Raw genomic sequence first — 12,902 nt, 5'->3', positions numbered from 1 at the left:
TCGTGCTTCTGGCATTGTCAGTAACCTCCAGGAGATTGGTTTAGTGATTACTAAGGCGCAATGTCGTGCATGTTTGTAGTCGGATCGTCAAACTCAGCTCCACCAAATCGATAGCTACCTCTCATGAAAAGATCCGGACACCCGCGCCTCTATCAAGTGGTGTCAGCTTTCAGGTTGCTTGGTGAGAATTTCCAGTTATCCCTAGGTTATAATTATTTTCTTACCTATTGTCCAAGAAAAAGCCACAAAAAAGTTAGATATGTCCATATTTTGTCCAAGCCAGTCAGAGCCTTTGCAATTTTCTTTTTAGTGCTTGCACAGTTGAATTATCGATTGCATCGTCGTGTCTGGTTGTTGGTCTTACTGTCTAGTCCTTTAGAGTTTCAAGTTCTGTTCACATAAGTCATGATGCCGCTGCACCATTATCCCCTCTGCTGCCGACCACGACCATCCATCAATTTCCACTACGTGCTCCCCATCAATACCGATACCTAAGCATGTGAGCACATATAGTACATAAAACTGAAACATCTATGAACACAACATATACGGCTAGCACATGAACAAGCAAGTAGGGGATGAAAAAATCATACCTTCTGGTTGGCAAGGCCAACGCAGCGGCTGTAGTAGCAGCCTTGGCATCGTCCGTGACATTCTTATTGGTGGCTTCGTCGTCGGCCATGGGGTCAATGCAGGGGAAGTAGTCTATGCAGAGAAGGATGAAGATGGGGACGGATCCAGAGCAGTCGCGTCGAGGCGCTCCCCAAAATGTTGTCACCCTTCTCCCAGGCAAGATCTGAAGGACGGGGTTCCGGAGGCACCTGCTCTCCCGACCAACCGTGCACACAGTCATCAGGATGGGATTATCCGAAGCAACACTGTGAGAGAAACAATAGATGACTGCTAGAGTTGTGCAAGGAAGAAGTGAGTGTGTCATCTGCACTGGCCAACGCCTCCTTATATAGTCCGTGAAGTTAATTAATAAAGATTAACTAACATTCCTGACCCGCAAAAATAACGCGCATAGGTGGCTCGGCTCATTCTCGCAACCTGCAAATCACGACGAGGCGGGCGACGGAGGAGCGCGTGTGTGTCACTTCTACTTCTTGAGCTTGCGTTGATTTTCCCCTTGAAGAGGAAAGGGTGATGCAGCAAAGTAGAGATAAGTATTTCCCTCGGTTAAGAACCAAGTTATCAAACCAGTAGGAGGTACACGCAAGTCCCCAATAGATGCGCCTGCACAAACTAACAAACACTTGCACACAATGTGAAAAAGGGGTTGTCAATCCCTTCACGTTCACTAGCAAGAGTGAGATCTGATAGAGATAGGTATAAAGATAAGTAAAAGGCAAAATAAAATAAAGGTAAATAAATTGCAACAAGATATTTTTGGGTTTTTGGTTTTATACATCTGAAAATATATGATGAGAAATAGACCCGGGGGCCATAGTTTTCACTAGAGGCTTCTCTCTTGAAAGGACACATACGGTGGGTGAACAAATAACTATTGAGCAATTGATAGAAAAGCGCAAAGTTATGACGATATCTAAGGCAGTGATCATGAATATAGGCATCACGTCTGTGACAAGTAGACCGACTCCTGCCTGCATCTAGTGCTATTACTCCACACATCGACCTCTATCCTTAATGGCAACAATACAAATACGTGCCTCGCTACCCCTACTGTCACTGGGTGAGGACACAACAAGATTGAACCCATCACAAAGCACCTCTCCAATTGCAAGAAAAATCAATCTAGTTGGCCAAACCAAATCGATAGATCGGAGAGAAATACAAAGCTATATTAATCATGCATAAAACAGTTCAGAGAAGACTCAAATAATATTCATAGATAATCTGATCATAAATCCACAATTCATCAGATCTCAACAAACGCACTGCAAAATAAGATTACATCGAATAGATCTGCAATAACATTGAGGAGAACATTGTATTGAAGATCAAAGAGAGAGAAGAAGCCATCCAGCTACTAGCTATGGACCCATAGGTCTTTGGTAAACCACTCACACATCATTAGAAGGGAAGCAAGGTTGGTGTAGAGTGATATGTCTCCGTCGTATCTATAATTTTTGATTGTTTAATGCCAATATTCTAGAACTTTCATATACTTTTGGCAACTTTTTATATTATTTTTGGGACTAACATATTGATCCTGTGCCCAGTGCCAGTTCTTGTTTGTTGCATGTTTTTTGTTTCGCAGAATATCCATATCAAACGGAGTCCAAACACGATAAAAACTTACGGAGATTTTTTTGGAATATATGTGATTTTTGGGAAAAAGAATCAACGCGAGATGATGCCCGAGGGGCCCACAAGCCCTAGGGGCGCCCCTACCCTGGGCGCGCCTGGGAGGCTTGTGGCCACCCTGTAGGTCGGTTGGAGGTGTCCTTCGGCCGCAAGGAAGCTTATATCCGGATGAAAATCGTGTTGAAATTTCAGCCCAATGGAGTTATGGATCTCTGGGAATATAAGAAACGGTGAAAGGCCAGAAAACAGGAACGCAGAAACAGAAGGAAACAGAGAGAAAGAGAGAGAAAGAGAGAGAGAGAGAGAGAGAGAGAGAGAGAGAGAGAGAGAGAGAGAGATCCAATCTCGAAGGGGCTCCTTCCCCTCCGCCGCCATGAAGGCCAAGGAAGAAGAAGAAGAGGGAGGGGGGCTCTCTCCCCCTCTCTCCCGGTGGCGTCGGAACGCCGCCAGGGCCATCACCGTGACGGCGATCTACACCAATAACTTCACCGTCGTCATCACCAACTCTCTCCCCCTCTATGCAGCAGTGTAACACCTCTTCTCCCCGCTATAATCAATACTTAAACATTGTTCTCAATGCTATATATTATTTCCCAATGATGTATGGCTATCCTATGATGTTTGAGTAGATCCGTCTTGTCCTATGGGTTAATTGATGATATTGATTGGTTTGAGTTGTATGTTTTATTATCGGTGCTGTCCTATGGTGCTCTCCGTGTCGCGCAAGCGTGAGGGATCCCTGCTGTAGGGTTTGCAATATGTTCATGATTCACTTATGGTGGGTGGCGTGAGTGACAAAAGCACAGACCCGAGTAAGTAGGTTGTTTGCGTATGGGAGTAAAGAGGACTTGATACTTTAATTCTATGGTTGGGTTTTACCTTAATGATCTTTAGTAGTTGCGGATGCTTGCTAGAGTTCCAATCATAAGTGCATATGATCCAAGTAGAGAAAGTATGTTAGCTTATGCCTCTCCCTCATATAAAATTGCAATGATGATTACCGGTCTAGTTATCAATTGCCTAGGGACAAATAACTTTCTTGTGACAAAAAGATCTCTACTAAATCTAACTTAATTGTTTCCTTATCTAAACAACCCCTAGCTTTTATTTACGTGTTCTTTATTATCTTGCAAACCTATCCCTTTACACCTACAAAGTACTTCTAGTTTCATACTTGTTTTAGGTAAAGCGAACGTTAAGCATGCGTAGAGTTGTATCGGTGGTCGATAGAACTTGAGGGAATATTTGTTCTACCTTTAGCTCCTCGTTGGGCTCGACACTCTTACTTATCGAGAAAGGCTACAATTGATCCCCTATACTTGTGGGTTATCAAGACTTTTTCTAGCGCCGTTGTCGGGGAGCAATTGCGTGGGGTGAATATTCTCGTGTGTGCTTGTTTGCTTTATCACTAAGTAGATTTTAATTTTTGTTCTAAGTTGTTCTTTAATTATGGATATGGAACATGAAATACCCCCAAAAAATAGGTGTACTTGCTACTCATGGAGATGGGGAACCTCCTAAAACCCTCGATGCTCGTTATGTGGAAAATATTATGCACTACTTTGATAATCCTGAGAAAACCCCATTCAACTTGATAATGGGAGACACGTTGGATCAACGTGAATAATTTAGGGATTATCGCTTGACTCTAAAAGGGAAACTCTTATGGGATCAAATTCATATGTTGCATTGTTATGCTTGGAATTTATGCTTGAGATATGATTATACTTGTTGCTCTAGGATGAAGGCTCCACACCTTCCCTTTTCATGTAAATTTAATGATAATGAAACCTTGGCTTCTAATGCTAATGGTATATATGATTACTGTGATGTGTAAATAATAGAAGAATCTGTTGCTTTTAAGGGTGATTATGAAATTGAATCTTTGTTTGAAAAGTGTGAAAATTATGATGATGTTGTTTACAGACCTGAAAATTATGCTATACTTAAATATTGCTACGAGAATTATGAATATAATGCCGATATTAATGAGTTTATTGAGAAAGTCTCGGTTGTCCAAGAAGAGACTAATATTTTGCAGGAATCTATGGAAGAAGAAATTGATGACATTGTGAGCTCATTAGATGAAAAAGATGACGAGGAGAGCGAAGAACAAAAGGATGAAGAGCGGATTAGCTACCCGTGCCCACCCTAATGAGAGTAACTCTTCAACTCATACATTGTTTAATTTCCCTTCGTGCTTATCGAAGGACGACTGCTATGATGATTGCTATGATCCCTTGGATTCGTTTGAAATATCCCTTTTTGATGAACTTGATGCTTGCTATGCTTGTGGCCATGATGAGAATATGAATTATGATTATGGATATGAATTTGCTATAGTTTCTTATGTTAATAATGAAATTGTTGCTATTGCACCCATACATGATAGTCCTATTATCTTTTTGAATTCTCCCAACTACACTATATCGGAGAAGTTTGCTCTTATTAAGGATTACATTGATGGGTTGCGTTCTACCATTATACATGATGATTTTGATGAATATAACATGCATGTGCTTGATGCTCCTACTTCCAATTATTATGAGAAAGGAACTACATCTCCTCCTCTCTATGTTTCAAATACGATAAAATTGCAAGAAACTGCTTATGCTATGTATTGGCCTTTACTAGATGTGCATGAATTGTTCTTTTATGACATGACGATGCATAGGAAGAGAGTTAGAAATTTTTGTTGCATGATATATGTTACTTTGTGCTCACTACTAAATTAAAAATCATTGTTAATTAAAATTGGCTTTGATATACCTTGGGATCCGGGTGGATCCATTATTTGAGCACTTTATGCCTAGCTTAATGGCTTTAAAGAAAGCGCTGCCAGGGAGACAACCCGAAAGTTTTAAAGAGTCATTTATGTGTGCTTTTAAAAAGTTAAAACAAAAAATAGAGAGGGGAACTTAAAAACTTTTCCAAAAAGAAAAGCGAAAGTGAGAAAGACGAGCATTGTTAAAGTGGGAGCTAGCCTTGAACTTTGTTCATGTCCATGGAAACTTTGTGAACCTTGATTACAGAAAATTTTCAAAAAAAGTAATTATCCCCTTGTACAAACCTTTGTATTATAAAAATAATGTGCCAAGATTTTCCTTTAGGATGATTAAATTGCTTGTTTGGTTTGTGCACTGCAAAAACAGAAACTTTGGCTATAGTGCGTGAATTTACAATTTTTACTGGAAAGTAAAACGTTTTTGAAGTTTTTACATACTACTGCTATACAATTTTTTTATGTTGTCCTAATCTTTCAGAATTGTTAGAGTTACAGAAGTATGGTCAATGTTCAGATTGCTACAAACTGTTCTATTTTTGATGCATTGTTTTGCGTGTTTTGATGAATCTATGGAATGTGTCGGTGATATAAGCCATGGTGAAGTTAGAGTACAGTAGCTATAATGCAAAAATAAAATATGAATGAGTTTTCAACAGTACTTCAAGTATTGATTTGTTTTATTATACTAACAGATCTCACGAGGGTTTTGTTAAGTTTTGTGTGATTGAAGTTTTCAAGTTTTGGGTGAGATCACGATGGATGAAGGAATAAGGAGTGGAAAGAGACTAAGCTTGGGGTTGCCTGAGGCACCCCAAGGTAATATTCAAGGACTCCCAAGAAACTAAGCTTGGGGATGCCCCGGAAGGCATCCCCTCTTTCTTCTAACGACCAACGGTAATTTTACTTGGAGCTATATTTTTATTCGTCACATGATATGCGTAAATTCTTCGAGCGTCTTTTGTGTTTATTTTTCCTTTTTCTTTTATGCACCATGCTAGTATGAGAAAGTCCTTGGTTGATTTATAGAATGCTCTTTGCACTTCACTAATATCTTTTGAGTATGGCTTTGTAGAATGCTTCATGTGCTTCACTTATATCATTTGAAATTTGGATTACCTGTTTCTCTATGTATAGGAAACCTCCATTTGTAGAATGCTCTTTGGCTTCACTTATATTTGTTAGAGCGCGGACATATCTTTTGTAGAAAGAATTAAACTCTCATGCATTGCTTATATCTATTTAGAGAGTTGACAGGAATTGGTCATTCACATGGTTAGTCATAAAATCCTACATAAAACTTGTAGATCACTGAATATGATATGTTTGATTCCTTGCAATAGTGTTGCATATAAAGTGATGATATTAGAGTCATGCTAGTGAGTAATTATGGATTGGTAGAAATACTTGTGTTAAGGTTTGTGATTCCCGAAGCATGCACGTATGGTGAACCGTTATGTGATGAAGTCGGAGCATGATTTATTTTTTGATTGTCTTCCTTACGAGTGGCGGTCGGAGACGAGCGATGGTCTTTTCCTACCATTCTATACCCCTAGGGGCATGCGTATTAGTACTTTGCTTCGATGGCTAATAAATTTTTGCAATAAGTATGTGAGTTCTTTATGACTAATGTTGAGTCCATGGATTATACGCACTCTAAATTTTCTGCAATTTGCTAGCCTCTTCGGTACCGTGCATTGCCCTTTCTCACATCGGGAGTTGGTGCAAACTTCGTCGGTGCATCCAAACCCCGTGATATGATATACTCTATCACACATAATCCTCCCTATATCTTCCTCAAAGCAGCCACCATACCTACCTATTATGGCATTTCCATAGCCATTCCGAGATATATTGCCATGCAACTTCCATCATCATCATATACATGACTTGAGCATTCGTTGTCATATTGCTTTGCATGATCATAAGATAGTGATGCGGCTTGAATTACGTAGGTATTTCCCCAAAGAGGAAGGGATGATGCAGCACAGCTACGGCAGGTATTTCCCTCAGTGATGATACCAAGGTTATCGAACCAGTAGGAGAACCACGCAACACTACATGAACGTCTCCTGCACATAAAGAACAAATACTAGCAACCCGACGTAAGAGAGGGGTTGTCAATCCCTCACGGGTAGAAAGATAGGTAAAATTCTAGTAGATTGGATAAATAGATCTCACGGGAACGCGAGATAAAATAAATAACAATAAATTGCGGCAAGGTATTTTTATATTTTTGGATTAATAGATCTGAAAATAAAAGCAAATAAAAATAGACCTCGAAGGCAAATATGATAAAGAAGAGACCCGGGGCCCGTAGATTTCACTAGTGGCTTCTCTCGAGAAAAAATAGCATACAACGAGTAAACAAATTACTATTGGGCAATTGATGGAAATTCAAATAATCATGACGATATACATGCAATGATCATTATATAGGCATCACGTCCAAGATTAATAGACCGACTCCTGCCTGCATCTACTACTATTACTCCACACATCGACTCCTATCCAGCATGCATCTAGTGTATTAAGTTCATGGAGAAATGGAGTAATGCAATAAGGACGATGACATAATGTAGACAAGGTCTATTTATGTAGAAATAGACCCCATCTTGTTATCCTTAATAGCAATGATACATACGTGCCGGTTCCCCTTTTGTCACTGGGATCAAGCACTGTAAGATCGAACCCATCACAAAGCACCTCTTCCCATGGCAAGAAAAATTGATCTAGTTGGCCTAACTAAACCAAAGATTCGAAGAAGAAATACGAGGCTATAAGTAATCACGCATATAAGAGATCAAAAGACTGAAATAACTTTCATGGATAAAAGCATAGATCTGATCATAAACTCAAAGTTCATCGGATCCCAACAAACACACATCAAAAAGAGTTACATCGAATAGATCTCCAAGAGACCATTGTATTGAGAATCAAAAGAGAGAGAGAGAGGAAGCCATCTAGCTACTAACTATGGATCCATAGGTCTACAATGAACTACTCACGCATCATCAGAGGCACCAATGAGGATGATGAACCCCTCCGTGATGGTGTCTAGATTGGATCTGGTGGTTCTGGAACTTGCGGCGGCTGGAATTTATTTTCTTCGACTCCCCTAGGGTTTCTAGAATATTGGCGTATTTATAGAGCAAAGAGGCGGTGGGGGAGGCCACCGAGGTGTGCACAACCCACTAGGGCGTGCCTGGGCCCCCAGGCGCACCCAGGTGGGTTGTGCCCCCCTCGGGGCACCCCTCTAGTACTTCTTCGGCCCATCTTGTGTCTTCTGGTCCAGAAAAATTCTCCAAAAAGTTTCTCTGCGTTTGGAATCCGTTTGGTATAGATTTTCTGCGAAGTAAAAAACAAGCAAAAAACAACAACTGGCACTAGGCACTATGTCAATAGGTTAGTCCCAAAAAAATGATATAAAGTTGCTATAAAATGATTGTAAAACATCCAAGAATGATAATATAACAACATGGAACACTAAAAAATTATAGATACTTTGGAAACGTATCAGCATCCCCAAGCTTTATTCCTGCTCGTCCTCGAGTAGGTAAATGATAAAAACAAATTTTTTGATGTGGAATGCTGCCTAACATGTTCATCACATATTATTTTCTTTATAGCATGGACATTTGGACTTTTTATATGATTCAAAGCAATAGTCTAGTTTTGACATGAAAATTTCAATACTCAAGCATATCAACAAGCAGCCAAGTCTTTGAAAATATCAATACTAAAGCAAGTTATCCCTAGCCCATTATGCTCAATCGTTGATCCATTAATGAAACACACTCGCATATTAGCTACACCCAATGCTCAAGTACGATCATAGTGCCCCTTAGTTGGTGCTTTATAAGAGAAGATGGAGACTCAAAATAAAAATTGCATAAAGTAAATAGAAAGGCCCTTCACGGAGGGAAGTAGGGATTTGTAGAGGTACCAGAGCTCAAATAGAAAAAGATAGAGATAAAAACATTTTGGGTGGCATGCTTTTCCTGTCAACGAAAATGGTCGATTAGTTCCCAATACTTTCCATGCTAGATATATCATAGGCGGTTCCCAAACAGAAAATAAAGTTTATTCCTTTTTCCACCACACTTTCACTTTCCATGGCTAGCCGTATCCACGGGTGCCTTCCATACGAACACTTTCCAAGGAATTTATTATTTGACAACATAAAGTAAATTCATTTTTCATTTCGGGACAGGGCATCCCTAATACCTTTGCCGTACTCTCGTGCAATGACAAGTGAATAAACACTCATCATGAGAATAACACATCTAGCATGGAAATATATTAGCCACCCCCTACCGTTTCATGAGCGGTACAAGCACACAAAAGAGAAATTTATTTTGAAGATTAGAGATGGCACATACAAATTTGCTTAGAACGGCAAAAGAATACCGCATATAGGTAGGTATAGTGGACTCATATGTCAAAACTGGTTTAAGGATTTTGGATGCACAAGTAGTGATCATAGTGCAAATGAAGGCTAGCGAAAGATTGAGAAGCATCCAACCAAGAAACAAAAATCTCATAAGCGAGCATTAAGCATAACTAACACCGAATAATGCACCAAGTAGGATGTAATTTCATTGCATAACTATTGACTTTCGTGCTTGCATAGGGAATCACTAACCTTAACACAGTTATTCTTACTAAAGCATAATTACTCATCAACATGGCTCACATATTATATCATCATATCGCAAAACTATTACAAGGAATCAAGTTTATTTTGTCCAATGATCTTCATGAAAGTTTTTATTATATCCCTCTTGAATATCTATCACTTTGGGACTAATTTCATATGTTGCTTTTGATAGCTCAAACAAATCTTAGTGAAGAACATGAGCAAGAGAGAATTTCTTAAAAAAATACTAACTCTCAAATAAATCTAAGTGAAGCATGAGAGCATTTCTTCAAAAATACTAAAGCACACCGTGCTCAAAAAGGTATAAGTGAAGCACTAGAGCAATTCCATAGCTCATAAATATTTAAGTGAAGCATAGAGAGCAATTATAACAAATCATATCATAATTTTGACTCTCTCAAATAGGTGTGTCCAGCAAGGATTCATGAAACAAAATAAAAAGCAAAACAAGCAAAGACTCATACCATACAAGATGCTCCAAGCAAAACTCATGATATGTGACAAATAAAAATATAGCTCCAAGTAAAATACCGATGGTCGTTAGAAGAAAGAGGGGATGCCACTCGGTTATCCCCAAGCTTAGTTGCTTGCTTCTCTTTTAGGTAATAGCTTGGGATGACATGGTAATCCCCAAGATTAGACTTTTATTACTCCTTATTCCTTCATCCATTGTGATCTCACCCAAAACTTGAAAACTTCAATCACACAAAACTCAACAAAACCTTCATGAGATCCGTTAGTATAAGAAAGCAAATCACTACTATAAGTACTGTTGCAAACCCATTCATATTATACTTTTGCATTATATCTACTATATTCCAACTTTGCTATGGCTCAAACCCCCCGAAAGAGTCCATAGATCAATCAAAATAAGCACACAACGCAAAGAAAACAGAATCTGTCAAAAACAAAACAGTCTGTAGCAATCTGAAAACTTCCAATACTTCTGTAACTCCAAAAATTATGAAAAATTAGGACAACATGGGCAATTTGTATATTAATATTGTGTAAAAACTTCAGAATTTTTAGTTGCTTCTGTGATTTTTGAAAATTATTTTACTAGACGCAAAAGTTTCTGTTTTCCAACAAGACCAAAGCAACTATCACCCAACATGATCACAAAGGCTTTGCTTGGCACAAACACTAACTAAAACACAAAAAACACAATCATAACAGTAGCATAATTGTGCAAACACTCAAGAACAGAAAGAAAAAGACAAAAATAAATTTTATTCATTGGGTTGCCTCCCAACAAGCGCTATCGTTTTACGCCCCTAGCTAGGCATAACGCAAAGATCTAAGTATTGTCATCTTTCTTTTCCTTAACGGTGTTTTTGTCAGAGGGTTTTGTAAAAGCAACATAAAACACCTTATCCATAGAGATTTTAGCACTATCAAGTTGCTTATCATCATATCCCCTTTGATTTTTGGCAACAGTCCAAGAATAGTGTTGATTAACATCATTAAAACTTGTTGGATTATATCTAAAACAGGGACTTCCTTTTTAAGATTCTCATCAAAGATTTCGTTATCCCCAAGCAAATGTCTTAGCACATAATCACTATTATAAAGAATCTCATCTATCACCGGTTTTTCATGATTCATACCATAGAAATTGAAAATTTCCCTAGCTTCCCGTATTATGTAATCAAATTCATTCATAAGAACAAGGGTAGCCAACTTTTTAGCTTTGGGATTCTTTATATCGGGTAGCTCAGAAAACAATCTTTGCAAGGTAGGATGGGTATGGATAAATTTATTTTCAAGTTTCAGAACTAGTGCTGAAATAGCTTCCGCGTAAGATTTAGTCCTCTTAAGTATAGGAACATCATCAAGACTTAAATTTCCAACACAATTGAAAAATTCTTGGATACGTTCTTTTCCTGTAACATTCCATTGTCCCAAAACAAAAGTTTTAGCATCCAGATTGCCAGATCGTCCAATTTTAGGAGTTAGGCCATCATCAGCTTCTGCCATACCAAAGTCACTCATGGTGACAAATCCTAGCAAACAAAAATTCCAACGAGAAACACGAAAAGAAAGAGGGCAAGTAAAACGAAATTTTTTGTGAAGTGGGGGAGATGAAAACGAGAGGCAAATGGCAGATAATGTAAATTGCAAGGATATGAGATTTGTGATTAGGAACCTGGTAGATGTTGATGATGTCTCCCCGGCAACGGCGCCAAAAATTCCTTTTGATGCGTCTTGAACTATGTCGGTATTTCCCCAAAGAGGAAGGGATGATGCAGCACAGCTATGGTAAGTATTTCCCTCAGTGATGAGACCAAGGTTATCGAACCAGTAGGAGAACCATGCAACACTACGTGGACGGCTCTTGCACACAAAGAACAAATACTTGCAAGCCGACGGAAGAGAGGGGTTGTCAATCCCTCACGGGTAAAAAGATAGGTAAAATTGTAGTAGATTGGATAAATAGATCTCGCGGGAACGCGAGATACAATAAATAAAAATAAATTGCAGCAAGGTATTTTTGTATTTTTGGATTAATAGATCTGAAAATAAAAGCAAATAAAAGTAGATCTCGAAGGCAAATATGATAAAGAAGAGACACGGGGGCCATAGATTTCACTAGTGGCTTCTCTCGAGAAAAATAGCATAGGACGGGTAAACGAATTACTGTTGGGCAATTGATAGAACATCAAATAATCAGGACGATATCCAGGCAATGATCATTACATAGGCATCACGTCCAAGATTAGTAGACTGACTCCTGCCTGCATCTACTACTATTACTCCACACATCGACCGCTATCCAGCATGCATCTAGTGTATTAAGTTCATGGAGAAACGGAGTAATGCAATAAGAACGATGACATGATGTAGACAAGATCAATCTATGTAGAGATAGACCCCATCGTTTTATCCTTAGTAGCAACGATACATACATGTCGGTTCCCTTTCTGTCAATGGGATCAAGCACCGTAAGATCGGACCCACTACAAAGCACAATTTGCCTATTGAAACTATGTGTTTGAATTAAAACAATTGTCAAATACTTTGAAATATGCTTATCTTGATGAAAAGAAGATATATCCTGTTATTATTAGTGCTAACCTTTCAGAACAAGAAGAAGAAAGATTATTGAAAGTTTTAAGGAAGCACCGAGCTACTATTGGATATAATCCTGATGATTTAAAGGGCATTAGTCTCACTCTATGTCAGCGCAAGATT

The sequence above is a fragment of the Aegilops tauschii genome, chromosome 1 (assembly GCF_002575655.3).
Source record: "Aegilops tauschii subsp. strangulata cultivar AL8/78 chromosome 1, Aet v6.0, whole genome shotgun sequence".
Lineage (NCBI taxonomy): Eukaryota > Viridiplantae > Streptophyta > Magnoliopsida > Poales > Poaceae > Aegilops > Aegilops tauschii.
This window is presented reverse-complemented; position numbering follows the sequence as displayed.